Consider the following 27926-nt stretch of genomic DNA (forward strand, 5'->3'; position numbering starts at 1 on the left):
CCTGTATCAGTAGCTCCTTCCCAAAATGATTCGCCCCTTAGTCATCTTGCATTTGGACTATTACAATGTGCTGTACATGGGTGCAGAGTGAAGATCACTCTGAAGTCTACACTACATTAGTATAGAAACTAGAATGTAGCCATGAAAATAGTGCACTTTGTTTGCCCATGTGACTACACTGGCCCTCAAGCTATACTGTTTACCAGACAACTTCTGGGTGCAATTCAAGGTGCTGGTTATCATCTATGAATACCAACATGGATCACGCAGATCATAATGACTTTCAGAAGGAACATAGAGACCTCTAGAGCTAGGAGTATAGAGACCCTCTGAGTCTCAAGGGAGCAGGTGCCACTGTACACCTAACTATAATCTCTATGTAATTCTAAACAGATTATCCAAGGGCATGTATATCCCTCATATTAAAAATAAATAAATCTCCTTTTCATCTTATCTCTTTTGCTTTCAGACACTTCTGTAGTTCCTTTTGTCTTGACCTCATAATCATGTTCCCATGGGGATGGAGAGTATGGGTAGAATAAGTCTGATATTTGTGGTTCCACCTCAGGATGCAACTACGCAATGTGAGTTTGTGAATCATTGCAAGTATATGTCATCTTGGTATCATTGTTGTTTAGTTCGAGCACCATTGGTTTTATCTTCTTTTTCACAAATAGCACCTAACTCTTGAAAAATAGGGAATGAGCTAGCAGGCACACCCTACATGCTGATTGAATTCCAGATTAGGGGACAAATCTCTGCCCCACTCAAAGATGTCTAATATACGAAAGAGTCAAATAAATCACTTTTTTTCCAGAGTTACAGTACATCATATTGTCAGTCAGAATGAGATGACATCACTTTGCAAATCTATTAGCTAAATAAATTTTCCCCCTTGTATGTTTTTGACATGAAGTTGATTTTGACTTGGTGCTTGTAGATGTGGAGGACCCCAAAAATGCCACCTAAGAATGTGAGAATGCTCTCATGAATCATGGCTAAGACTGATTTCCAATTTTAATAGTAACCCATTTTCCTCAAATCTAGGTCCTTTATTTTATGCAACAATGTTGTGATTGGAAGGATCGGTCCTGGGAGTTTTGGGAGTTTTGACTCTGATGACTGTTAGATCGTGGATTGACGTCAGAACCAGGAAACGTTAATCTGAAGGGCAAGCCAGTTAATTAGCACGTTGCCTTAATGGGTATAAAAGGACACAGCTGGGCTGGTGCATTTCGCCAGAAACAAAATGACTATTTGAGTGAGGACGTTACAGCAAAGAGCTCTGAGGTTGAGGATTTATTGCCAGGACTGGTTTGCTGGACAGAGTAAAGATTTATGCTGTGGTTTCTGCCAGCCGTTATCTTGTAAGACTTCTTTCCATTTGATTTAATTGTGAAACGGCTGCTTTATGTTTGTTCATTTGAATTTCCAAGAGGAGACATAACACAACAATATGGCACTACCTATAACAGAGGTGGGCATCGCAATCTGTGGGTCATATGCCCATTAAAAAAAAGGATAATACTGCTATGTTTCGCTTTTCAGAAATATGATGCTTCTTGGTGTGTTGATTTTGTGGGGAAGAGATTTTTTTTTAAAAAATGAATGAAGATATATTAAGCCTTTGGTAATGGAAACTTAGATACTGTACTTACTGTTCTGCTCACCTTTCATCCTCTTTTTTATGAATGACCTCCAACCTTAAAAGATTTGGTTAGTTTTGCTGCAAAGGGTTGACTTTGATGATGGTTTGTAAATTGAAGATCACCCAAATTACAGTTCTAAATCTATTTACTGGAGCTGGCATTGTGATGTCATTACCTCCATGCATGGGATAGAGTGTGGAACATGATTACGCAAAAGCTGTAAGTAATGTACTGATATAGTATGGAAGATGATCATTGTATTTTTTATTTCCTTGTAGTTAGTAGTGGATGCCTATGACCTCATCATGTCTTCGACTTGATCTCATATATGTATTTTCTTAAGACAGCAGTAGTAAAGTCCTGCATTGGAACAGTAGTCCAGCCAATGCAGCTTTCTAATATAGTAGCCAATAGGATGCATTTAGATAATTCACAAATATGGACAGGATGGTGACAGCACTCCTAGCAGCTGGCCTTCAAGTCATGCTACTTAGGTTTCCAGTGTTAGTAAACCGCCATCAAAATGAGTGGGCACCTAGACCCTGATCCTACATGAATGGATCCAGTCCATTCATGTAAAACCATCTATTCTAAATTGATTGCCATCACCAATGGCAGCAAATTCCACAGCTGAGCTATCTTCAATAGAAATATTTCTCTGGGTACCTCTACCATTTGCCAGAGATGGATGGTTGCAGGAGAAATGGCACATAAGATTCTCATCATGGCAGGTGTCAGAGTTCCAACTAACAAAATCTAAACCAATAAAGAAACAGGCATTTTCTCAAAATTCAATTTTATTAGAGTTGTCGTATTGGCACATCTGGGAAAACCTGAATTTGAGAGTTCTGGGTTTTTCCTTCCCCCAAAAAATCAAAATCCCTCCCCTGCACCCACCAGTCCATCACATGGTCCAATCAAACTGGAGACTTTCCTCCAGACACTCCTCTCCACGTGCAGCGTAACATGGCCTTGACTTTCCATGAAAGAAAGTTTTAACCTTCTATCCCTCTATGAAATCCCCCTCCCAAATTCCCAGGCACTAAATGTGCCAGCCTGAAAGCTTCCAATTAAAATATGGCTTCCAAGGCTGACAGCAGGCTTCCTTGGCACTTTCTTTAATGTTCCTTCAGCAGCTGGCAAAGATCTTTTAAACCTTTTCCTAAGGTTTTCATTCCACTGGAATATGCTTTTTACATTTTGCTTTCATTCTACTGGCTCCCTGGAGAAGGTTTTTAATGTTGGGAAAGTGGGAGAAAAGAAGAGGATGACCAGCTGGAAGCTGGATGGATGCAATTACAGTGCCAATGAGTGCACTGTTGGAAAACTCAGAAGACCAGGTTAGAGAAAGTTCATCATGGAGAAAAACTTTCTATGTGGTCACTAAGAACTGACATTGACTTGATGGCACATAATCAGTTAATTCTAGTGATGCTTTGTATCATCTTGATAACACATTTTAAGCTTTTGTTTTAATGGTTTAATGTTACATTTCTTTGGAAACCTCCTTGAAAATCTAAAGGAAGGTAGGGAATAAAGCATACACGAACAGGCATTTTTCTTCTTGTAAAATTTTATTTAAGAAACCCAAGTGTGATTTCAAGAACTGCTTTGATTGCTTTTTATGATGGCATGAGCAAAACTAAAACCTACAACTTGAATAATACCAAAGGTCTATTAGTCCTTCCTAATTATTATAGTGCAGGGCAATGGTACATATATCTACCAAGATATACTGTATACTGATGATATACTGACTACAACTTGATTAACTCCCAGATTCATATAACAGGAGTGGAGCCTTACAGTATGCTGGCTGGGAAATGACCATGTGAAAATGACAGACACACTGCCCAGGCTCATTTAAGGAAGTTTCATTACAATCAGCTGGACTATTCTCTGATTCATCTTTGATAGACTTTGTGATAAAGCAGGAATTCTGATTTTTTTTAGAGTGCAACTCCAGTTAAAACCCATGAGAGAGAGACACACACATCTAAAACCTAGGTAAAATGCCACTTTCAAGGCTGTTAAGGTGTATTATCACAGCAGCATTTTCTCTTTACTGTAATCATGGTTATTTTTGAATATTGTGCCTGGTATGTACTTATGTTTCAATTTAGGGTGTAATACCCCACATTTGGCAGTAGGACAAGCAGAAAGATCAAATGGAATATTGAAACTAAAATAGGTAAAATTTAATTTTATTTCCTGAATATCTCTTTAGTTCCTTATCCTGGAGTTTTGTTTTTCAATAGATAATAATTCTAGAGGACCTGAGCTATCTTTTATGAACCTACTAGTTTTAGAACTTAACTACTGTAAGATTCTCCTAGTTTCTGCCTATATAAAATGTATTCTGAATCTATTTGGGAGGAGAGGGATTAAAACCTAAAGGACATTCCCCAGTCACACACATTCACTATTATTGTTATTGTGTATACAATTATTTTCAACCATAGGTTTTAGCAAAATTGATATTTACTATTCAATTATCTGCCATTTCCATGTGGACTTACTTTCTTGCCATATATGAACATTGGGTTAGCTGTCCAGAAAAGGATGAACAAATGACTTTTGCATAACATGACGGCCTGAGCACTATTCTGCCTTTTCCAAAGTTGATCTTGCTGAAATAGGAGTTATTACAAGGGTCAGCTCTTCAGAACATTTCCCTAGATTAAAGCGAAGTCCAAGATTGCCCATGTTTGACTCCATACGGATCTCTCTGCGAAGAGATTGCTAACAATATTCATTGGGAATATTCAGAGAATATTCATCTTCCTAAGCAATACTCAGTGCCTTTCAAACAGGCACCAAGTTCATCTACTTCCTCTCTTAATTACTTTAGCAAGTACTGATTTCTTTGGAGCTAAGAATTTTCTAAAGGACAAACTCTACTACACTGGGAGATTTTCCTTCCATCTTGGATGAAAGAAACACTGAGTAAATTTAAGGATTAACAAAAGAAACTTTAATTTTTGTAAAACAGCAAATGAATGTTGATTTTGGAAAGATAAGGGGCTAAATGGACTTGAAACAATTGTTCCTTTGGGATGCTTAAAAATTTATAAAACAATATATGAGGCTTTTGAAACTAATTGTAAGAAATTCTCCCATAGGGAAATTTTATTGATTGGAAAATAAACAGATGATATTAGGCAACTTGAAGGCTGGCTACAGGGAACCAGAAAGAGCAAATGATGCTCTTAAAGGAGGACAGACCCGTCAATAGTGGTGTCCCCCAAGGCAGTGTTCTAGGACCAATTCTCTTCATACTCTACATAAATGACTCGTGTGATCATACTAAGACCAACTGCGTTCTCTTCGCTGATGATGTAAAGCTATTCAACACCACAGACAATATTGCTACCCTTCAAAAGGACCTCAACTATGTATCAGAATGGTCAAACAAATGGCAACTTCAAATCTCAACAAATAAATGCTCTGTCTTACCTATTGGCAAAAAAAAAAATCAGAAAATAAAATACAGGCTGAATAGTCAAGACTTTGTTGATGATCCAAACTCTGTCAAGGACCTTGGAGTACTCATCTCTAATGATTTAAGTGCTAGGGTCCACTGTAACTACATAGCCAAAAAGGCATTAAGAGTTGTTAACCTAATCCTACGTAGCTTTTTCTCTGGTAATATCACACTACTAACTACAGCATACAAAACATTTGCTAGACCAATACTTGAATACAGCTCATCAGTCTGGAACCCGCATTACGTATCTGATATTAACACAGTTGAGAAAGTCCAGAAACATTTCACAAGAAGAATTCTCCACTCCTCTACTCATTGCAGAATACCTTATGCCACCAGACTTGAAATTCTAGACCTAGAAAATCTAGAACTATGCCGCCTTTGGTCCGATCTAAGTATAGTATATAAAATCATACATTGCAATGTCCTACCTGCAAATGAATATTTCAGCTTCAATCATAACAATACAAGAGCACACAATAGATACAAACTCAAAGTTAACCTCACCAAACTTGATTGCAGGAAATACGACTTCAGCAACAGTGTGGTCAATGTCTGGAATACTCTACCTGACTCTATAGTTTCTTCCCCAAACCCCAAAAACTTTAAGCTTGGACTGTTTACTATTGACCTCACCCCTTTCCTAAGAGGTCTGTAGGGGGCGTGCATAAACACAACAACGTGCATACCATCCCTGTCCTATTGTTTGCTTTTATTTTTCTTATATGTATCCATTTCATGTATTCATAACTATGTCTATATTTATATCTATTATCTTGTAAGCGATTGACAAATCAAATAAATAAATAAAAAATAAATAAAACATTATATGAATATAGAAGAAATTAAAGTTGTTTAGGAACAATTTACTCAGATTTGAGTACACAATTGGATGATATTATTGCATAGAATATATAATAGAAGATCAACAGATTTTATTGGATAAAACCAAGACTGATTTGAATATAAATTTGGACTTTTAAAAATGCTGGATTATAAAAGCGATACAGAGAATGATGACAAACTAGATTTACAAACAAAACTAGCTGATGTCTTAATAGTTAAAGGGAATGTACAAGTAATACATCAGAAGATTGTTTTGAGAAGTCTTGTTACTTTGGATTTACAAAAGGATTGTGTGGGACCAAGGAGACACAAAGAAAGTGATAAGAAATCAGTTTGTGGGACATTACTTGATGGGGCTAAACATCCAGTTTAAAAAAAAACATGAAAAAGAGGATTTATAAAGTGAATCCGTTGGATAAGGGTTAAAAGTCATATGTTATGGTTTCTGGTAGATTTAGTGGGACTTCTTTTTGACTCAGCTTGTATGATGATTTCTTTATAAGTGGAGAGGATTTTCTTCTTCTTTATCACAAAAAAGGATAAGTTTGGATTATATAACATTAAAATGTTTGATTATGATTAAAATACATATATGCTAATATGTGATGACCCTGAGTGTAATACAAACATAACAAATGTAAATAAAGGTTTCCAACTTGGCCCCACTGTTCAATAATTCTCAGTTGGAGATAAAATGTACTCAAAAATGATCTTCAAAAGAAAGCAATACAGTCCAAACTTAACAAGCAGATAGAGGTGAAATAAAAAAACCAAACAAACTACAATGATGAAATTTCCAAAATGGAACAAGATAAGTAATTACCAAATTCAAGGAGATAACAAGGCACAGACTGTTGGAAGGACACCAACCAAGATAATTTCAGCCCAAAATAAAACATGCTTTGCTTCTGGCAATGCTGTGTTGTAACAGACTATTGCAAATTAGGATTGAAAGGTGCATTTTTTGTAACTCGACTAATGATAAGGGATGAGATAGAGGAAAGTTTTTAATTGATGTACTAGGGATGGTGTTAAATTAGCCAAATTATTTATACTTTAAATAATTTGGGGATTATTTATTTGAGGGAGGGGGAGTCATATTTTATATCTTTTCTTTCTTTTCTATTTTTTCTATTTCTTTCTTCTTCTTTTTTTCCTTTTTATGTGTAATTTAGAACTAAGAAGAAATTTCCTGACAGTGAGAAGAATTAATCAGTAGAATGGCTTTCCTTCAGAAGTTACGGGTGCTCCATCGCTGGTGGTTTTTAAGAAGAGATTGGACAGCCATTTGTCTGGGATGGTAGGGTTTTCTGCTTGATCATGGGGTTGCACTAGAAAACCTCCAAGACCTTCCTGTCCAATTCTGTTGTTCTTAACTTTGTATTTGTGAACTTTAATAAATTTATTGAAAAACAGAAAAGGATGCATTCAGGAGCTGCTATCTCTCTATCTACATATTGCAGGATCCAATCTGGGTTGGTCACCAGGACCAGAGGTTTTGTCTTCAGAGCTTTCAGACTCATGTTGAAGCCCATTTAGGGAACTTCTCTCAGTCTCTGGCTAGAGAGAAGTTCCTTGAGGATGGGCTCCAGCACGAGTACAAAAGCTTGGAAGACAAAATATCTGATCCTGGTAACTGAACCAGATTGAATTCTGAAACATTATATTAGGACATGTATATTCACCTTCACATCTACATGTATATCACAATTTCTATGGGTATTGTATACCTGTTCTGTCCTAGGCCTCCCCAAAAAGCACTAAGTCAATTCTGAGTCCTGGCAAAAAACTCTTTTATTACATTAATGTGAATTTATTTCATTCACAGTCAGCCAATGGCTTGGCAAACAGTCTTGAGAAGGTATACTAATGAGCTCAGACCTTTATCAATCTTGGAATGCTGCTTGGTAAATAGTTCCACTCTCACTGCTGACAGGGAAGGGCTGGGTTATACAAATAAATCTCCACAAGCCTGGAACAAACAAATGACCAAATGAGCGAGTTGGTTCCTACAAAAGCCCCCTTCCCTTTTGCTTCTCTTTTAATCCTGATGGGAGGGACCATTCATCTTCTGTCTGTGGCCTTACTCCCATGTTGACCCTGAGTTCTCAATTGTGCCTTTCTTTTGGCAGCTCTGCCAATGTGCAGACTGGGAACCAGTTCCAGAAGCTCCCTCATCTCACTGCTGGCTGAGCCAGAAGGAGTTGATGACTGGCAGCCTGCCCTGGCCCCATCTCTGCCTTTGATGCAGAGCCCTCATCCGAGCCTTCCTCAGCCTCCAGGATTGGCCCGTGTTACTCCCCAACCTCCTCACTACTGTCTGACTCTGCTGCCAGCTGCACCATCCGGCAGTGGACCACGACAATATCCAATCCCTGGCATGTCCAGTTTAAAACAATATATAACAGAAGATGTAGTTCTGTTCATCTAGCAAACTACTGCCAATCAGTGTAAACAGCAGGGCTATTTCAATAAATAATTTTACATTTATGAAAAACTTTTTATGCTTCTACAACTCACTCACCTGTAGGGGAAGGCATTTTTGAAACTATCTTTATAAATTCAGTCATGTTTGTGCTTTTTATACTCTGATCCTTCCATGGTCCAAAGCACTAATGCCACCATGTGCATCTTCCTATGTACCTGGAAGCAGGTGGGAAAGCAGATAAGCCAAGCTTTTGTGGTAGCCTTGCTCCACAAGAGGTTGTCCCTGGGCAAAGGTTTCATTTGAAACTATTTTACTCACATCAAAGTATTATATTGATTTGCTGGATTTTTTTTTTTTTTTGAAAACTGGGAATGAAATTAAAAGGCCTTATAAAAATCCAAGCATGCTGTCTTCAAAAGCAGACTTAAAAATTTGAAAGATGCCCCAGGCTGGGTCTGTGTGAGAAAAGGAGGAGAATGGCATGATTGTTGCAATGATATGCATGCATATCAATCAAAACAAAAGTGCAAAAAAAGCAAGAAAAATAGGGACAAAATAGTTCCACTTCAGATTTCTGGGATGGTAATGATTGATTGAAATCTCCAACTAGCAACCTTGTGGGGACAGGAGAATGGAGACATGCTTTTGCAGAACAGCTGTTAGCTCATCAACATGGCAGAAGTTCAAGGATGATGAAGACTACCATCCTACCCATTTGGAGACTACAGTTCTCCTGGTGGTGGCACAGTGGTGCAGCAGCTTAAAGGCATTGGATCTATTGGTCAGAGGTGGTCAGCACTCCGGTGGTTTGAACCCATGACTTTGTGAGCTCCCATCGTTTGTCCCTAACTCCTGCCCACTAACAGTTTGAAACCATGTAAAAATGCAAGTGGATAAATATGTACCACTCCAGTTGGGAAAGTTAGCAGTTTTCTGGTTAGAAGCAGGACTTGGTGCTGGACCTGCCTGGATGTGAGGAGTGGTTGGTGGAAGACAATTCAGAAGAACCAACATTCTTTGAATGCTGGTAGCCAACTGGTACAAAGCTACTTTGTCCCCTGTGATACACCAGGGATAGTGCACATGCATGAACAAAGGAACAGTTTCAGGCTACCAGAACAATTCTGTGGTTAAAAAACATTGTAAAAAGCATTCCCTGGCTATGTATATCATATTCTTAAAAGAAAAATTATCCTGGTGTGATTAGAATGCACATCCAAGAAATAGAATTCATTAATTCCAGTTTGTCCACCGAGAAAGAATATATGTCTTTCATTGCTTTATTTATGTTTCAAACCTCGGGATTCAGAACCATGCCCGCCATATTTCCTCAAATGGAATAAACCCAGCTGTCAAGCTGATGAATCTGAAGATTTCACTTAATCTCTTTCCTGATCATTGTAGTAATCTCTAAACTCTTCCCTGAGAATTTCAGCTGCATAAAACATATGCATCCCATTCGTTATTTTTTTACTGAACAGAATACTATTTCTTCTTCAGTAAAGGGCTGAATGAATTTCAACCCAGATTAGCAAATTTGCAATCTGTTTTGAGCAATTGTAAGGGAAATTTTACTTCTGGCCTATTACTTTATAGTTTAGAGACACTACAACACCATTGCACAAAGATTATTTAATACAGAACACCAACTTTTAAAGAAGCCAACTTTCTTTCTCAGCTGATTGACTTTCATCTCATGGGCAAAATCTTGAAATTTGATATATGCAGTACATTGTCATTCAAATAACTACAACTCCGTCACAGACCAGAGCTTTATATCTTGCAGCTAAAGAATATTTGTAATGGTAACTTATGATAAAAAGCTGAAATTGGATTTCATAAGATGAGGCCTGGCATGAGTAGTCATAGTGCTTTTGGCTGATGGATACCGCTTTGTGTTACATTATTTTCTTTGATGCCACAATGCATCTACAAACTCACCACAAAATCTGTAATTGCACTAAATTTTATTTATTTATTTGTTTGTTTGTTTGTTTGTTTTTGACAATTGCTTACAAGATAATAGGTATAACTAAAACATAGTTATGAATACATGGATACATATAAGAAAAATAAAAGAAATAAAAGAAACAATAGGACAGGGACGTTAGGCACATTGGTGCGCTTATGCACGCCCCCTACAGACCTCTTAGGAAAGGGGTGAGGTCAATAGTAGACAGTCTAAAGTTAAAGTTTTTGGAGTTTGGGGAAGAAACAAATGGAGTTTCAAGGGTGATACACTAATATTATAAGTTGGAAGCCAGGAAAATTATCTAGCATTAGAACAAGTTGCCCAGTTAGTGAATATTGTAAAGTTAATTTTGCATGTCTCTTTCTTCTCTGCCTTTCTAAATACTCCTGGTTAACTAGTTCCACCAATTTTCTGCTCAGCCTCATTAGCCATATTCCAGTTAGCAATTCTGATGTCTTGGAGAAGAATACCGTAGACTGATTTCTTCCCAGAACAGCAGAGGGCAATGTAGTGCTAAAACTGATGCTCAATTTTCAGTGAAAGCCTGTATTGTATAAAACCACAGGGCTGCATTAGTCATTGAGAAACTTAAAGTGATAATTACAATGTGTGTAAACAACTGAATATGAGATTTCAAAAGCATCCAGTGCAATTTCTTGGATTTAAAGCATAGGTGATGATTTTCACACATAGGCAACAGAGAAAGGGAGAGGAACAGAAAGAAAGAAAGAAAGAAAGAAAGAAAGAAAGAAAGAAAGAAAGAAAGAAAGAAAGAAAGAAAGAAAGAAAGAAAGAAAGAAAAGAAAAGAAAAGAAAAGAAAAGAAAAGAAAGAAAGAAAGTAGTGAGGAAGGAAGGAAGGAAGGGAAGGGCGGAGGGCAGGCAGGCAGGCAGGACTTTGCCAATTGGTCATTGATTCCAAAATAATCGCTAGAGAACCTTCCATTTATTTAGTACCAGCCAAATGAGCTATGTTCCAAAGGTATTATAAAAGCTACAACACCAAAATTTATCCAATAGTGAATTGCCCAGCAAATGTAAAAGTAAGTAGCTAAGTCCTGTGAACTAGAAAATCCCAAATGTCTAGAACTTAGTGGTGATTTAGACAAACCACATTGTTTAGGTTTGTATCCATATACATGCAATGTGCAAAGTAGTGCTAATGAAAAGTGATGTAATAAATCTAAAATACTTGGATAATTCAGAACATAAATTATGATTATATAGCATCTGAGTATCTAAAGATGATACTTTCACATCAAATCTGAGCCTACAAACTCATACATGAATTGTCATTAGCAGAGGTCCTTTAGAGATAGCTATAAAGAGAAACCCATTTTGTAGTGGAACCTCAAAATATGATTTCGTTCCTGGACTCCTTCCCTTGGTACTATGGTACTTTGCTATATTTCTGGTGGCAGTCAAAATATATTTGTTTATTGGGTGGCTTAGTAGCATTTCATTATCATTTAACCATTTGAAGTTACTATTTTTGTTGGATTTTTGATTACCTGATGCTTTTTTAATCTGCTTTTGAAGCCACCTTTCCAGCATGTATTTCTATATTATGTTCTAATGGTAGTTAGGGATTTTTTAAGGTGGCATAAAAGATAGAGAATATCATAAATACTTATAATTTATGTGGTAGCTGCGCCTTCAATAAAAAGAATTTTAGTAAAGCTAATTACAAGAGAATTTTGTATCATCTTAAAATACTGGGGAAGAACAGAATAGTTATTTTTCTTGGTTCTCTCCATTCTAACCCAGTCCTGTCCTTGGCCTTACACCTGGGTGGGCAACATACAGAGCTATCAGGTCTGCATATTACCTATTATTCACAACAGGTTGACACTGTCAAAGACCTCTGTATGATTAATGATATCTGCAGATGGCCTGCTAATTATTTTTAGCAAAATATTCTCTCTCTTTCCCCCTCCTCTCTCCCCCTCCCTCCCTCCCTCTCTCCCTCCCTCCCCTCCCTCAAAACTTCAGGTGCCACACCATAGATGATTCGTTTGTTTTCAGTGTGCCAGTTCGTATAGAATTTCATTTTTTTGTCCACATTACATGCTTTGGTTTCTAGACTCCCCCCACCCCTTTAAAGACATCCCTTCAGACATGTGCCAAATGTTCTGTGATGAAGAGACATCATTTAGATTCTCTACAAAGCTGCACAATCCTGTTTAGTCTTCATTTCCAGGTTTCCAGGTTCTCTGTGTTTAATTATCTTAATGTTGTGAGTCAATGTTATTAGATATATTGTCCTTCAGATACTTTTTGGCTTTCTTAATAATCTACCTAAACTCTCTTAACTTCTATTTTCAACTTTCTTTTTTGAAAATGTTTCTTCTTTGGAAGTCAAATAAAACCTTGTTAGACTTCCCTGGCAACATGTAAATGAAGATTCAATCATCCAGGCCAAAAGTATCTTAAAAGGCTAAATCATGGCAACTGGACCAAAGTTTATTAAAACTGAGACGTTTCGTTACTCATCCAAGTAACTTCTTCAGTCAAAATGAAAATTTAGATAGAATTTCCATACCCTTAATGGAAATAGAGCTCACATCAGTCTTAGTGATAGGGTGGGCTGTTCTCCCTGGTTCAGCTGTCTTGCTCTTTGAACTTCTGTTCTGAGTGTAATGACAAGGAACACCAACTGAGCGGGTCTTACAGAGTTTACAGTTCATCATCAGTTCTCATTTCTAATGAAGAAGCTAGAAAATTCTGGTGGCCATTTCCCATCCATACCTGAGAAATGTCAGGTCAATAAGTATGGTGGAAACATGAGAGCTGCAATATTTCTAAATATTTTTTTATGTATCTCTCTGCTTGAAATTAAGATCAAAACAGAACTGTGGATGCCAAAATATATTAAGTTTAGTTTAGTTTAGTTTACTTTATTGTCATTGCACCTCATACAACAAAATCAAATGCCATCTTCAGCGCACATTATAACCATGACCATGAAAATAAACACAAACACACATCCTTCACCCTTCACTCATTGAACCTGAAACCCCCGACACCACACCAACACTTCACTATACAGCAGAATTCAAAAGAGCTACTGCCCTGTGACAGAAGCTGTTCTTCAGCCTATTTGTCCTTGTTTTTATTATTCTGTACCATCTGCCAGATAGTAATCATTCAAGAAAAGGGTTCCCAGGATGAGATGGATCTTTGAAAATGTTTTGAACTTTCTTAAGGCAGCGGGAGCTATAAAGCTCTTCCAAACAGGGGAGAGGGCAACCAATGATCTTCTGGGCAATGACATTAACCCTCTGGAGTGCTTTCCTATCTGCCACTGTGCAATTGGCAAACCATACAGAGGTGCAGTATGTTAAAATGCTCTCTATGGTACAGCAGTAGAAGGCCACCATCAGTTTCTCATTGTTGTTGTTTTAGGTTGGTATACATGCAATCCTTGAGTTATGACTAGAATGGAGCCTATCCATCACAGTCATAACTCATGATCAACCTGATTTCATGACCTTTTTGTCATTAATAAAATCAATTTCATAACGCAAACACTGCAATCGTTAAGTAAACCATTGGATTTCTACGGGCAGAGTTTTGCTGAAAACTGGAAGTAAATACTGGTTTTTGGACAAACTGTAATAAAATGGTAATCACATGACCACAGGACACTGCAAACAGCCTTAATGGCAGCCCAGTTGGCAAACACCTGAAGTATGGTCATGTGACCATATGGAAAGACATGGTCATCAGAACTTAAAATCAGGGTCATAAATACCTTCCAAATCGGTCAGTTGGAATTTATAATGGTGGCTAACTGGTTGTAAGATGAAGACTGTCTTATAATATCAATTAATATTTTCATGAAAGTATATTTAATTACAACCACCCATCTGTCAAAAACAACTTCCTTAACGATGAAAACTGAAGACGAGATGGCTTTCTTCTATGTAGTGGGATTTATTCTGAAGTAAATGTTTCTAGCAACCTTCTTCTACATAATACAACCCAGGTATACTTTGGGATTACAACTCCCCAATTCCCAACAGTGGAATTTGGGGAAATGTATTTCAACATGTCTGAAAAAGATTAAAGAAGGCTACTGTTTAGGATTGCACTTGCACACCTTTGGTGGTCTGACCTTCTCTGAAAGGTGATGCACATTTAACAAGCAGCACACATGGTCACACCTGGGGATTTTTAGTTTTAAAAGGCCCAATTAACAGCTGTCTAGAAGAGAAAGGAAGGAGTGACTTTTGATCTAATTGTGAATGTTCGGTACATTACACATATTTTTTCCCCCAGGTTTTTACATTTTATTTTAGGCTTTTAAAGGCTTTTTTCTTGCAAAGCTAATAATGATCTATTTTACTTATCCAGTGAGAGCTTTGCATGGAAGGCTTCCCTCCCCTTTCCTTGAGTGTATAGATGAAGCATTAAGGGCAGTATGGATAGAACAGCCAATCAGAATAATGAGTCTCCACTGCTTGGGAAAGTGAGATTAATCTAAATCAAATACTTTCCACTATGGCAATTTTAACTAATTCCCTCATGAAAGTACAAGAGATATGTGAAACCCCTACAGCCAGCATAAACCTCCTGGTAGGACTAGACAGGTAATGCCTTTTAAGCTTGTTAATGTCTTATCCTGCTGGTTTCTACAAATGATTCAAAGAATAGCTGACTACTTTTCAACCTGTCATTAGAGAGAAATGCAACTTCCCGCTCGAAGATTGAAGGCGCAGTGTTGCAGGGTACATACATACCCACATGCCTTGAGAACAGGAAAGATTATTTCTGCTTGACTATGCCAATTTAATTAATCTCTATATTAGTACTTTGCAATTCACCTGGATATTCATACATCTCCAGGACCCTATAGAACAGAAATGCTATGGGGTAATAGCTGCACGATGATAAGAATCAGGTATGCTCGAGATAAGAGGAATGTCTTGATAGAGAAGGAGACTGTCAGTGGAACAGAGCCTTCATTAATGAACCAGGCAAAAGAATAAAATGTGAATTTCCCTTTGCAGGCTAGGGCTCAAAAATAGCAAATCAGTCTGTCAAATTTGCAGGTGAGCATCCTGAGTCCGTTCCATTTCTGCTCTCTTGTTTACTTCTGTGTGTTTATACACGTACATTCACCCATTTAAAGATATTATAGACAATAAATATGCAACTCTAAAAGTACTTTGAAAACATAATTTTAAATCTATGATATGCTGATACATACACTGTGCATTTTGTTTGAGCTAAGAATTGCAGTAAAACAAAAACAAAAAAAACTAAAAAGTACCCAGATGTAAACTGTCCTCCAATATCCTCTAGTCTTCAATTAAATTCAGACTACTTCACTTTGACATCTGCACCTAAAAAAATTCTATTTGCAAACTATACAAATTTTTTTTTTAAAAAAAAGCAAATTAGGGGAGGAAGAGTTGATGTGTGTCCTGAATTAACCTTTTGAACTGCAGAGCTGAAAAGAAGCTACAACTGGTAAGTAGTTTCTGCTTCACTCTCACTTTTAATAAAATGGAACTGATGTGATTTGTTTGTCACTATCAGCAATGCATACAGGAAAGACACCTACAATGGCTCCTTCATAGCCTCTCTCTGTTATTCCAGTCCCTGCATAGGAGAAAATTAGCACAATAGGGACTGCCACAGTCAACAATCAACAATCCAACAGGCGCTAACTTTAGAAAATACCAGAGGGTGACTTCATTATTTTATCATCCCTGCCAGCAATTCATTTTTTAGTATTTGTTAGATAGTGTTTCTGCCTGCTTTACAACAGTTGTTCCCAAACCTACATGTACAGTAACCTGATTAAACCACTATGGTCAAATCAATATAAACTATAATGGAATGATTGTAAAAACAGAATATGAATGATATTGCATATGTGTGTGTATACAGTAATATATACCATACACACAAACACACACTGTATGATTCATAACCTGTCTGTCTGTCTGTCTGTCTGTCCCTATAGTATCTGCACAATGATTGAAAAACATTAGATTTCTTCATGAATAAATAAATTGTATGAAAAATTGGTTCTAAAGGCCACTCCTTTGATATATGAGATCTGGGTCATCACTTTGGAAGGATGGAAGGCTGAATCAATCTTGAGCTGGTGAAAAATAAATAAATGAATGAATGAATGAATGAATGAATGAATAATCAAATTGCTGGTAGTCAGCAGGATTAGCCTGCAATACTGCATTCTAACCACTGTGCCACCACAAGAATGGAATCAAGGAAAACCAACCCACAAAGGGAGTATATTGTTTCAGCCAGCCTGCACAACTATTAGATTATTTTACCTATTCCATCTGCTTTGAATCTGCAAATTGAGCAGGTGGGTCATCAGTTATTTTATTTCAGTATCTTTATGTTGAAAAAGTTATAATATAATTTTGTTAGACTCATATAGCTAATGTTGAAAAGTAAGTGAATTATCTTATAGGAAAATGCTTTCTGTAAGATTGCATTTGTAAGGGATCCTTGCATTTCCAGCCAAATAGATTCATAGATATTTGTATGATTACAATGTTAATGATACAGTATTTCTCTGTGGTAAAAGAAAAGATATTGTTAAAAACCTAGTAATTTATCACACTGTGAACTCTCAACTCCTGGATACAGTAACCATATTTTACAATAAAGAAAAAGTATTGTGTGAGAATAAATTAAAGAGGTCCTTGCTTTTGGAGCCATAACCAGACTGCTTGCAATTATCAATGTGAAAAGATTTCTTTGATTTCCTTCCCCACTGCCCCCCAACCAAAATGTAGGCTGGCTTCTCCTATTTCTAGATTTTGAGGTCTGCATAGTATGGAGTGACTGTGAGGAAAAACCACTTTGTCTTTTTCTTCTTCTGACAGATACAAGTTTGATTGGTTTGGAGTCTAGCTTCCTTCCATGAAAAGAACTGAATTCATGCTCCAAGAATGTTCTACATCCTCCTCCTTGCAAATGTTACTTCTGGAGATGGGAAATAATTGGCAAAGTTGTGCTGTGCGATGCTTGAAGGGAGCAACTAATAAAAATGCATTTTCTTACATGTAGGAGCAATTTAGGATCTAAGTTATAGTTTTATCATTTACTGGAACAGTTGAAAAACCTGACTATATAGCAAAAGGAGGAGATCCAGTTGGGTGCAATGCTGAAGAAGTAGGACTTAAAATATGAGAGACTGTAAGTTCCAGTCCTGCCTTACCCATGGAAGCCAGTTGGGTGGCTTTGGGCCAATCGTTCTCTCTCAGCCCAACCTATCTCACAGGGTTGGTGTTGTGGGAAAATAGGAGGCAAGAGCATTAGGGACATTTCTCTGCTGGATGTCATATTGGCCAACCATCACACAAGAAAGCCCACTAGATTCCCAACAGATGGCCTTCTAATCTAAGAGCTGTTCATCTCCAAGACTGTTGTGAATTAATCCAAATCATTTTTTAACTCAACCAAGCTGGTAGCTGGCACTACATCTTATGGCAGCAAATTCCAAAGTTAATTACACATTGTGTAAAGCAAGTCTTTTGCCAATTCTGATTCTTCCAAGATTTAATTTCATTAGAACCTCTGGTTCTAGTATTCTGGGAATGGGATAGATTTTATATCTATTAGCAGGAGGAAGAAAAAGGAGTTTTAAGAAATCAGATCAGATCATGTTCTTGAAAAAGTTGGAACATGGAAGAGAAATATTCCAGCAAAAATAGTATTTTTAAAAGATTCACCACCCAAAGAAATGAATTAATCACAAATGCAATCCTTACATCAAAGCAAGTAGTAGAAGAAAAGATAAATATATTTAAATATGAATATAATTATGGAAGGATTTAATTACTTATCACACACTGATTAATTTCTGTCATAATTTGTGCTACTATGGGCAAAGTATTTTATGAGGTAATGAATTTTTCTAGTCGTCCACTCTTAGAAAGCAACCTGTTTCATCTAGTGTTTTTCTGGCAAAGTTTTGGATGATATACAGGATAAGATTTAATGAAATTTTTCATAAAACTGATCAAGATGATAATCCTTCACAAGAAATTTTTCCTCCTTATTAATAACTCTTTTGGTGCTGAATGACATCGCTATTTTAAAATCAGAATTACAAAGGGAAAAGGAAGGACAATTTCAACTAAGATAGTAAGTTTTAGGTAATTGTATATTTTATAATTCCTCAAGCATTTTGTCATTGTTGTGATGATGAATGTTGATTCACCTTCATACACTCAATAGTATGTGTATTTTTGTTGCATAACATTTGACTCATAGAGTTTTCCTAAGCAAGGTATTATCATGATGACTTCATACCTTGTATACATTCATTGTATCTCAGTTTGGCTATGGATAGTGCCCAGAAACCTCATCTGGGTAATAGGTAGCAGCTAAACTAATAAGAGGAGCTCAGTGTCAGAATATACTATGCCCATGCTGAAGAGCAAACTGTTGCCAATTGTTTTCCTAGTACAATTGAAGGAATTGCTTTAACCTTTCAAGGCACAAATGGCTTGGGATCTGAGTATCTGAGAGCCTGCCACTCTCAAGATGAACCTTTCAAGACTTTAAATTTAGCAGAAGAGGCCTCTTCAAACTGCTCTCACTTTCTGAGACCAATTTGTTCATCACACACAAGATGGCTTGCTCCTATGTTACTCACAAACTAATTGCACTCAGCCTCCATTGATTTCATTTCAGAAGCAAGTCAAAACTTTTTCTTCTTCAGTTTCTTCAGTTTTTATTGTTAGCTGCCTCAAGTGCCCTAGAGGCAGAAAGGAGGAGGGTATATAAATCAGTAGATATGATTTATTTATATTATAACTAAATAAATAAATAGTGTTTAAAGAAAAAATGGTGGAAAATACAGATTGCTTAACATTTGGCTCTAGGCAATTTTTCATAATTCCCAAATTAATATCACTGATGCAGAAAGAAAAGCAGAAATCATCTTTCAAAGGAACTAGCACTGCAATTTGCGTTGTAGATCATGGATATCCACAGAATGAGGGACAGGAAGGGTCAATCAACATGATGGGCACCGTGACATCGTTATGGAAATGATACAAGTTATGTTATTCCCATTGGCCAGTATGAGACAAGTGATGTCATCATAATCTCCACCAATAACCATGGTCCAGATTTTGCATCAAGCTGGTCAGTGCTCATTTTTCTAATCATTTAGTATTGTTCCACAAAATGCCAGATGCAAAATTGCTTTGCAATGTTTCATAACTATGTGAAGCAGCCACTGATATTTTTACAGGACAAAGTATAAGCCTGTTGAAAATTATAGTTCATCTATAGCCAGTGAAAGAATTAACACTGGATTCCCTGACCAAGTCCAAATTGCTGTCCTTAAGACTATATTGTTTCTCTTCTCTACAATGGATGGAAGGTTTATGAAGCCATCACAGGTTTGTTTTTTATTCCTTTTGATCAAGCTCTGGACAGGAATTTCTCCCAAGAAGCCCTTTCAACTTGTCAGACAAATATTTCTTAATTTTAAATTTGCCAATTCCCTCCTTCCTTCTGTCCTTCTCTCCTTCCTGCTAGATTTCATTTAAATGAAATTTAAATGAAATTTGAAATTTGGACAACCTAGAACTACGCTGCCTACGGTTGGACTTAAGTGTAGTACACAAAATTATCTGCTACAATGTCCTACCAGTCAAGAACTACTTCAGCTTCACCCACAACCATACAAGACCACACAACAGATACAAACTCAATGTAAACCGCTCCAAACTTGATTGCAGAATGTACAACTTCAACAACGGAGTGGTCAATGCTGAAATGCACTACCTGACTCTATTGTTACATCCTCTAACCCCCACTCCTTTAACCTTAAACTATCCACTGTTGAGTTCACTCCATTCCTAAGAGGTCTGTAAGGGGCGTGCATAAGTGCACAATTGTGCCTATCATCCCTGTCCTATTGTCCCCATTTATTTGTACCTATTTCCTGTATTCTTACTCATGTTTATACTTCTACCTATTATCTTGTAAGCGATTGAACAAATCCAATCAAACAAACAAACAAATAAATAAATAAAACCACCTCATCTTTTAGGACATAAAAGTTATGTCAACACTCACCACAACTGCTTTCCCAAAAGCATAAAAAATTGAGACAAATTTTCCAGTTCAAGTGACTACCAGGAATTATTACTGAGGGTGATCACATATCGTAGGAGATAGCCAAGAGAGATGAATGAGGAAAACATTTGTAATAGCAGACATTAAAATACTGTTCTTCCACACTTCACCACTAACAACTAACACCTCTCATGAGCTTTAAAAATTTATTTGGCAAGCCCAGATAAACCCTTAATAAAAAAATATTGATGTATTTGATCAGTTTAAATGAAAAACCAATTTGGATCTTTTCCTTGGCTTTCTCTGTTCGTTGTAACCTCACCTGGGCTTCATCACCCAGCCAGCCTCAAGGCTTGAAGACTTTTACACCAAAGCAAAAGCAAAGCAAAGCAAAGCACAATACTCGGGTGTTTACTTATTTGACTTTTTCCTCCTGTATTTGTTGTACATGCATTGATGTTGCTAATTACAAAGATCAACAAATCTATAGAAAAACAGATGTTTGAAAAATGAAGACTTTAGAAGTCAATACATCTTTTCTTATTTTACCTCCAAGTGAAGCCCATGTAATTTCATAACCCTTTTCTAGTATATAAGCTGAACTGAACAAATTGTTTTATGATCAAATTGAATTTTTGAATTATTTGAGTTTCAGGAATTGATAGATCCAAAATAAACATCTTTAAAAAGCAATAAAATACAGCTTATTGATTCAAGTAATCCACACTTCAAAATGAGTTCCATTTTATTTGTTTCTTTTTAAAAACATGCTCTACTTTATTTCAGAATATGAGTCACACCTGGGTGAGGAGCCTATAAAACCGATGAATGTGAAGCTGCCATAAACTAACCCTCTTCAGATTTTTCTGTGATTGACTGAATACCCTCAGCTGGTTCTGCTCTAAACTCTATGCATTCAGCTGAAGGATTGAAATAGGTTGTTAGTCTGGTCAGTGGAGCAGATGTTACATAGCTGGATAGATTAAAGACAGACAGATAGATAGATAGATAGATAGATAGATGATAGATAGATGATAGATAGATAGATGATAGATAGATGATAGATAGATAGATGATAGATGATAGATAGATAGATAGATAGATAGATAGATAGATAGATAGATAGATAGATAGACAGATAGATAGATAGATAGATGATAGATAGATAGGCAGACAAATGGACAGACAAATGGACAGATGGATGCATAGGGAGAAAAGAAGGGAAAGAAGTTAGGAAGGAAGGAAGGAAGGAAGGAAGGAAGGAAGGAAGGAAGGAAGGAAGGAAGGAAGGAAGGAAAGAAAGAAAAATGGATGGCTATACAGATAGATTTATTCATTAGAAAGATGGATGGACAGAGCAGATGGATGGATGGATAGATTGATGGATGGATAATTAGATAGGATAGATGAATGGATGTAGTATTAACCAGTAGCCCTCATTTTGACACATCCCCTATCTGCATCCTCCAGATTCACAAGATGAAAAAAAATTCATATGAATTTGACAAGCAGTTGCTCCAATGCTGATATCTAAGTCAGAATGCAGAGAATGATGAAGATTGTTCACAGCAAGCCTCTGATGATTCCAGCTACCTTCACTCAACATCTCAAGAGTGATGCAGCACAATATAGGAAGACATCATTGATGTGTTCTGACATTATATCAGATATTATATCAGTGTATATAATGAGAGAAAAATAAGCTTTTTTTGTGGCACTCACGGGCAAAGTATAAATTTAAATGGGCATGCAAGAGAGACCTCCCTCCATGTTTGGTTTGGTTCATCATGGAGGTTCCTCCATTTACAGACCCCTTACATCCCGGACATATGTTTTTTCAACCCTTACCCTCAAAATGACACTATGGAGACCAGAACAACTAGACACAAGAACAGTTTTCCCCCAAACGCCATCACTCTGCTAAACAAATAATTTCCTCAACACTGTCAAACTATTTACTAAGTCTGCATTACTATTACTATTAATCTTTTCATCTCCCCCAACTTATGACTGTATGACTGTAACTTTGTTGCTTGTATCCTTACAATTTATATTGATCGTTTCCTAGTATGATTTGATTGCTTATTTGTACACTATGACTATCATTAAGTGTTGTACCTTATGATTCTTGATGAATGTGTCTTTTTTTTATATACACTGAGAGCATATGCACCAAAGACAAATTCCTTGTGTGTCCACTCACACGGCCAATAAAAAAATCTATCCTATTTATGCATCAATCTTCTACCTCACTGCTTGACAGCCCTCAGTTACCTGGTAAACCAAGAACCTTGGTTTACCTCAGCTCTGTCAGGGAGAATAAAGTGTTTAAGAACAATAGCACAATTACCTGAGTACCTGAGGCATTTTCATTTTTCACTAATCAGCCAGGGCAACTATTGCAACGTTACAATTTGTGGATTTCAACTCCCAGAATTGGTAGTAGTAGTGGTTGTGACAGAGTAGGCAGTAATTTCCCAAGAGCATTCAGAAAACCATTAGGATCCTTTGAGGTAATTTTAAATAGACTTCCAACTTGCAAAGAGTGGAAGCTGCCAGTTGAAACTAGTTTGAAAGTGTTTGTCCATGGCAACAAATTTACAGAAATCTCCTCCACTTTCAAATTGCTAACACCAGCCAAAGAGAACACGACATTTGCCCTACTACGTATGTTGGACTATTTTTCAGACTATGGGATAGAAATTTCAGCCAGCCAACAATGAACAAAGTTCCATAGGTTAACTTTAGAAATAAAAGACAAGGGAGAGACTAAATATTATAAAACATGGAATACATTTTATAAATGGTTATATAATAGAAGATGTTGAAATATTAGTAATTATGATTAGATTAATTAGTAATTAATATTTTAAATAAGGGGATTATAAATGATGAAGTAAAATGTATATACGTATAACAAGGATAAGTTGGGTGTATTGTGTTGTCTTCTCATAAAATTAAATAATAATAATAATAAAAAGTGCAAAAAAAAAAGTGGACCCTTATGATGACTGGGCCATCTTCCTTGATTCTTAGATTTCCTTGGTTAGATTATAACTTAAAGGAAGGGAAGCCAATCACAGCTAGCTTCATCTCCATGTAATAGTCATGCTACGGCCTCTGACCATAGCTCACTCTGCTTGTTACTATTTTAATGTTTGTTCTCAGGCCAAACTCTATTGCCCACTCTCATAGTACCTGGCATCCATTAATTTAAAAACCAGCAAAAATTAATAGTTCTTCCTATGTTATAATCTAAACCTTTGTATCCCAAATATCTCTTCATGAAGAATATTGATCCACCAAACTGGTCAAATGGAAGAGGCTTCCAAAACAAATACCACCTTCCATATGTGATGGAACTATCACTCTTATTTTAGAAATGATATCACAACCTGGACCGAAAACCTTGATAATGAAAGGGATCAGAAAATTCTGGTACTTTTTTTTTGTGTAAATTTTATTTGAGTTTTCACAAAGAGAAAAAAAATACAAATAAAACATCTTTTTTGAAAGCAGCATAATCCCGGGTTACATTTCTTCATACAGACACAAATTCAGGTTCATGCTCATTTTTATATTCTATTCCATATCTTATTACTATTTTACATTTTCTACATAGCTTCTCCCCTCTTTTAATTTTCTCAATTTTATTTTAATTATCTCATCTCAATTCAAATCATTGTATTTATATTTTTTGTCTGTCCTGTTTCAATTATCTATTATCTTTTCTCATTAAACAAAATTTCTCCTGTAGTTACTGATTGGAGTATGATGCCTTTATATCTTTTCCCTAAAGTTGTAACATTTAATATAATACGTAACTTCCATTCGGATTCTGCTTGGTACATTCTTAAAATACACACTGTATTCTTAAAAAAAGAAAAAAATTATAAATATATATAATTAAAACAACATTCCATTCCAATTCAATTCTATCATTAATATTAATATTCATTACAGTCTTAACATTTTGCACGTTACTTTTCAAATAGACCTCGTACTTCTATGGGAACAATTATAAGCTTTCCATAGTTAATTCCCCCCCTTCACTTATATTTTATAAAACATTAACTTATTTTATTTCACTTATTTTATTCACAAACATTTCACTAAATTACACTAGCTATTTTATCCCTCATTTTAATCATACGTTGTTTCCAATTTTCTAAAGTTATTTCTATTACTAATATAACAATACAATCTTATGTACCTTTACAGAATCCCTTTTTCAATTAGGTTTTCACCCATTATCTCTAAATAGGTCCTGTTTCTCTATATCTTGCCCCGGTCCTTTGTAACTTCTTTTCCTTTCCTTCTTCCCTCTCTTCTTCTCTCTCCCCTTTTACCCACTTGTCTCTCTACCTCTATTTCTCTCTTCTGTATTCCCATTTTCTGTTGCTTTCCAGTATTATACTTATTTTTTGAATTATTTTTCTTTTCTTTGGTTGTTTTTGTAAGTCTTAAATTCTCCATCCTCTTTCCCTTCTTTCCTTTTTCTTCCCCACATAGAATTACTTGTTCATTAAAGATGGCTTCTTCTTTGTCCCAGTCTTCTTGTTTTGCAGTCCTTTCTTGTTGTTTCTCATAGTTCCAAATCTCCATTTCTAAGAATTGAAAAACGAAGCCAAAAGAACCCTTCCCTTCTTGTACATCTTCTTTGTATCTTTTAAGTTCCATTTTCAATTCATCCAGAAGTGGTGCCATTGTATAAATTTTTAAACAACCACCCGATTGATTTTAGTCATTCAAATATAATAACCAAAAATCCAAAGATCACCAAATAGTTCAAATACATGCAAGCTGTTTCTTTTTTGCTCTTTTTTTCCCACTTTCTCTTCCTGGGGTTTCTGGTACTTTTGATTATAAGATTAATTCCTCACTAAACTTTTATTGGTTTTCAATTTACTTCAGAGGGAGGAAGATAAGTAAGTAAGTCTTGTCTTATAATCTTGCACACTATCCTTGTGTGTGAACCTGGGCTCATCTAAAACATTTCTTGATTGTATTGGATGTTATCACATTCTATTGATAGTCTATGTTTAAAACTATCTCAGCAGTTGTTCATCCTTTTGTAATTAACAAGTTATTTGATTTGGTGGCAGAAAAAGTCAAGAAAAAGCCAAGAATTTATGTTTATTGTTCTGGATGGATTTTCGTCTCCTAGAGGATGTGTTGGTTTTAATTAACCATCAATACTACCTTATATAGTGTTCATTTTCTCCTGAATTTCTGAAAAAAAAAGATTCATTTGTATTTTATGATGCACTACTGCATTTTTAAAAATTCCCTTTATCTTGTATGCTCTAATAGATCTTACTAAAAATAATGTGTGTGCTTTATGAAAACATTTAACAATCCTGATTTGGCTCTAAATGACATTAATCAATAATTCTGTAAAGCATTAATATCACCATTCAAAATAAAAGACCTGAAAGGATTAATAAGATCTGCTTTCATTTTGCTATGGATTTTGAATGCCTAAACAACACAGTCTTATGCAGGCTTCCTTAGGGATAAACTCATTAAATTCAATGAGTTTGCTACTTTGACATTTTCTTTTAAAACATACATGTTTACAACTATGTTTATACTTATACCTATTATCTTGTAAGTGATTGACAAATCAAATAAATAAATGTGTAAATATCTATCATGCTATTCTTTTTAGATTTATTTATTTATTTGTTGGCACAGAATAAGAAAGACAAAAAAAACATAGCTAGAACTATGTCAATACTATTCACTATATCTGTTCACACTTTCTAAACCTTGCAAATGATTCTTGCTTGTTATTCTTCAAAATTCTTACTTTTCTCTTTTTTAGGATCTCATTGGCTCCATCCGACTACAACCTTCTCAGTCTCCCCTTCCTGCTCATCCACTTCATGTATTTGTTTTACAATTCAATCCTCATTCGTTCATTGCCTCCTGATGAACAAACCCCCTTAATATATTCCTTTCACACTAATCAATTTCTTTTGGTACTCAATGGTTATTCATTCAGCACCTATACATTCATGATCCTATCTCTTCTTCTTGTATCAAACTCACTTCTCACATTTCTCAGCCTCAGTTCATTATGTACCCAAATTCATTTCCGTATAACAAAGTAGGCAGAAGCAAACTCTTTTACAACCATTTTCACTTTTTGATACTTCATAACAAATCATCTGCCTTCCACTGCCTTTTTACCAGCACTGACATTTATTAAAATGCCTTCATTTGTTTTTCATTTTAATTAAACAATCTACCATGGTATAGATATTCATTCAATTTTTCTAATTTTTGCCATTTATGCATACTTTGCAATTGTTCACTACATCTTTTTCCTTGTCAAATTACTACAATGTGTGATATTAATTTTCAGATTCACACTCCTCACTGCATGTTATAGCCTATCTCCCATTTGAAGCAAATCCTTCAGGTTCTAAGCAAACAACACAGCATGATTTGCATACACATATATTCATGTCCCCAGCCAACACCTCTCTAATGTTACCACCAGCTTTCATTTACCCATAAATACATTAAACAAATAAGCAGACATCATACATCTTTGTCTTACTGCTCTTCAATTATTTGCTACAAATTCCCTATATTTGCATGCATGCTTTACTTCCATCGTATGCCATTCTTATCACATTCAGCAAGCAAGTTTCAACTTCATATTCATTCAAAGCACAATTTAAGCCTATTCACTTTAGTGTATGCTTTCCTTAAATCAACAAAAGTACAATAAACACTTTTTTCTCACATTCATGCCTATCTCAATGCCTTGATGAAGAGCAAACAAATATGACCTGAGCTAACTGCCTGGAAAACAGTCACACTGCAGCTGTTCAATTCAATTCATTGTCACCTCTTGTACCATTTCAATCAGAACTCTGCCAAATACCTTGCCAAGAAAATAATATACACTAAGCATTTTGTAGTGGTTATTTTTACATACATGCTTACTATATTTCCTTTGTATGGAGGAACAATACAAGATTTTTTTTTATTCATCACACAAAGACTTAGTTTTACATTCCAGTTAAACAGGTTAAACAGCTTATAATATCACTTCTTGAATTACCGTCTATGTTTATAGCATTACTATTTTACATCATTCACAGTGCATTTATTACTTGTTTTTATTTTTTTTAATTCTAATTTTTACATCATTTATTTCAATTCCATTGAGATATCGCTGTCAGAGTGAAATTTATACCATACCATTTGCACCACTATTGAGAAGAATTGCCAAGAGTTAGAGTCCCTACTGCCTTAACTTTGCATAGGTTTAGGATTCTAAAATAATCTTTTGGGAAGACCCTCACAGAATGCCCTGAAACCTTTCAGAAGAGTCAGTCTGGAAGGTAAGTGAGAGCCAAGTCTAGTAGAGTAAAAATAACACTTTGAAGTAAACCCATAAACCTACTGTTAGACCAGTGAAATAACCACAGCAGAGATGTTATGCT

Source organism: Pseudonaja textilis, chromosome 2 (assembly GCF_049901715.1).
Source record: "Pseudonaja textilis isolate UNSWEBS1 chromosome 2, rPseTex1.2, whole genome shotgun sequence".
Classification (NCBI taxonomy): Eukaryota; Metazoa; Chordata; class Lepidosauria; order Squamata; family Elapidae; genus Pseudonaja; species Pseudonaja textilis.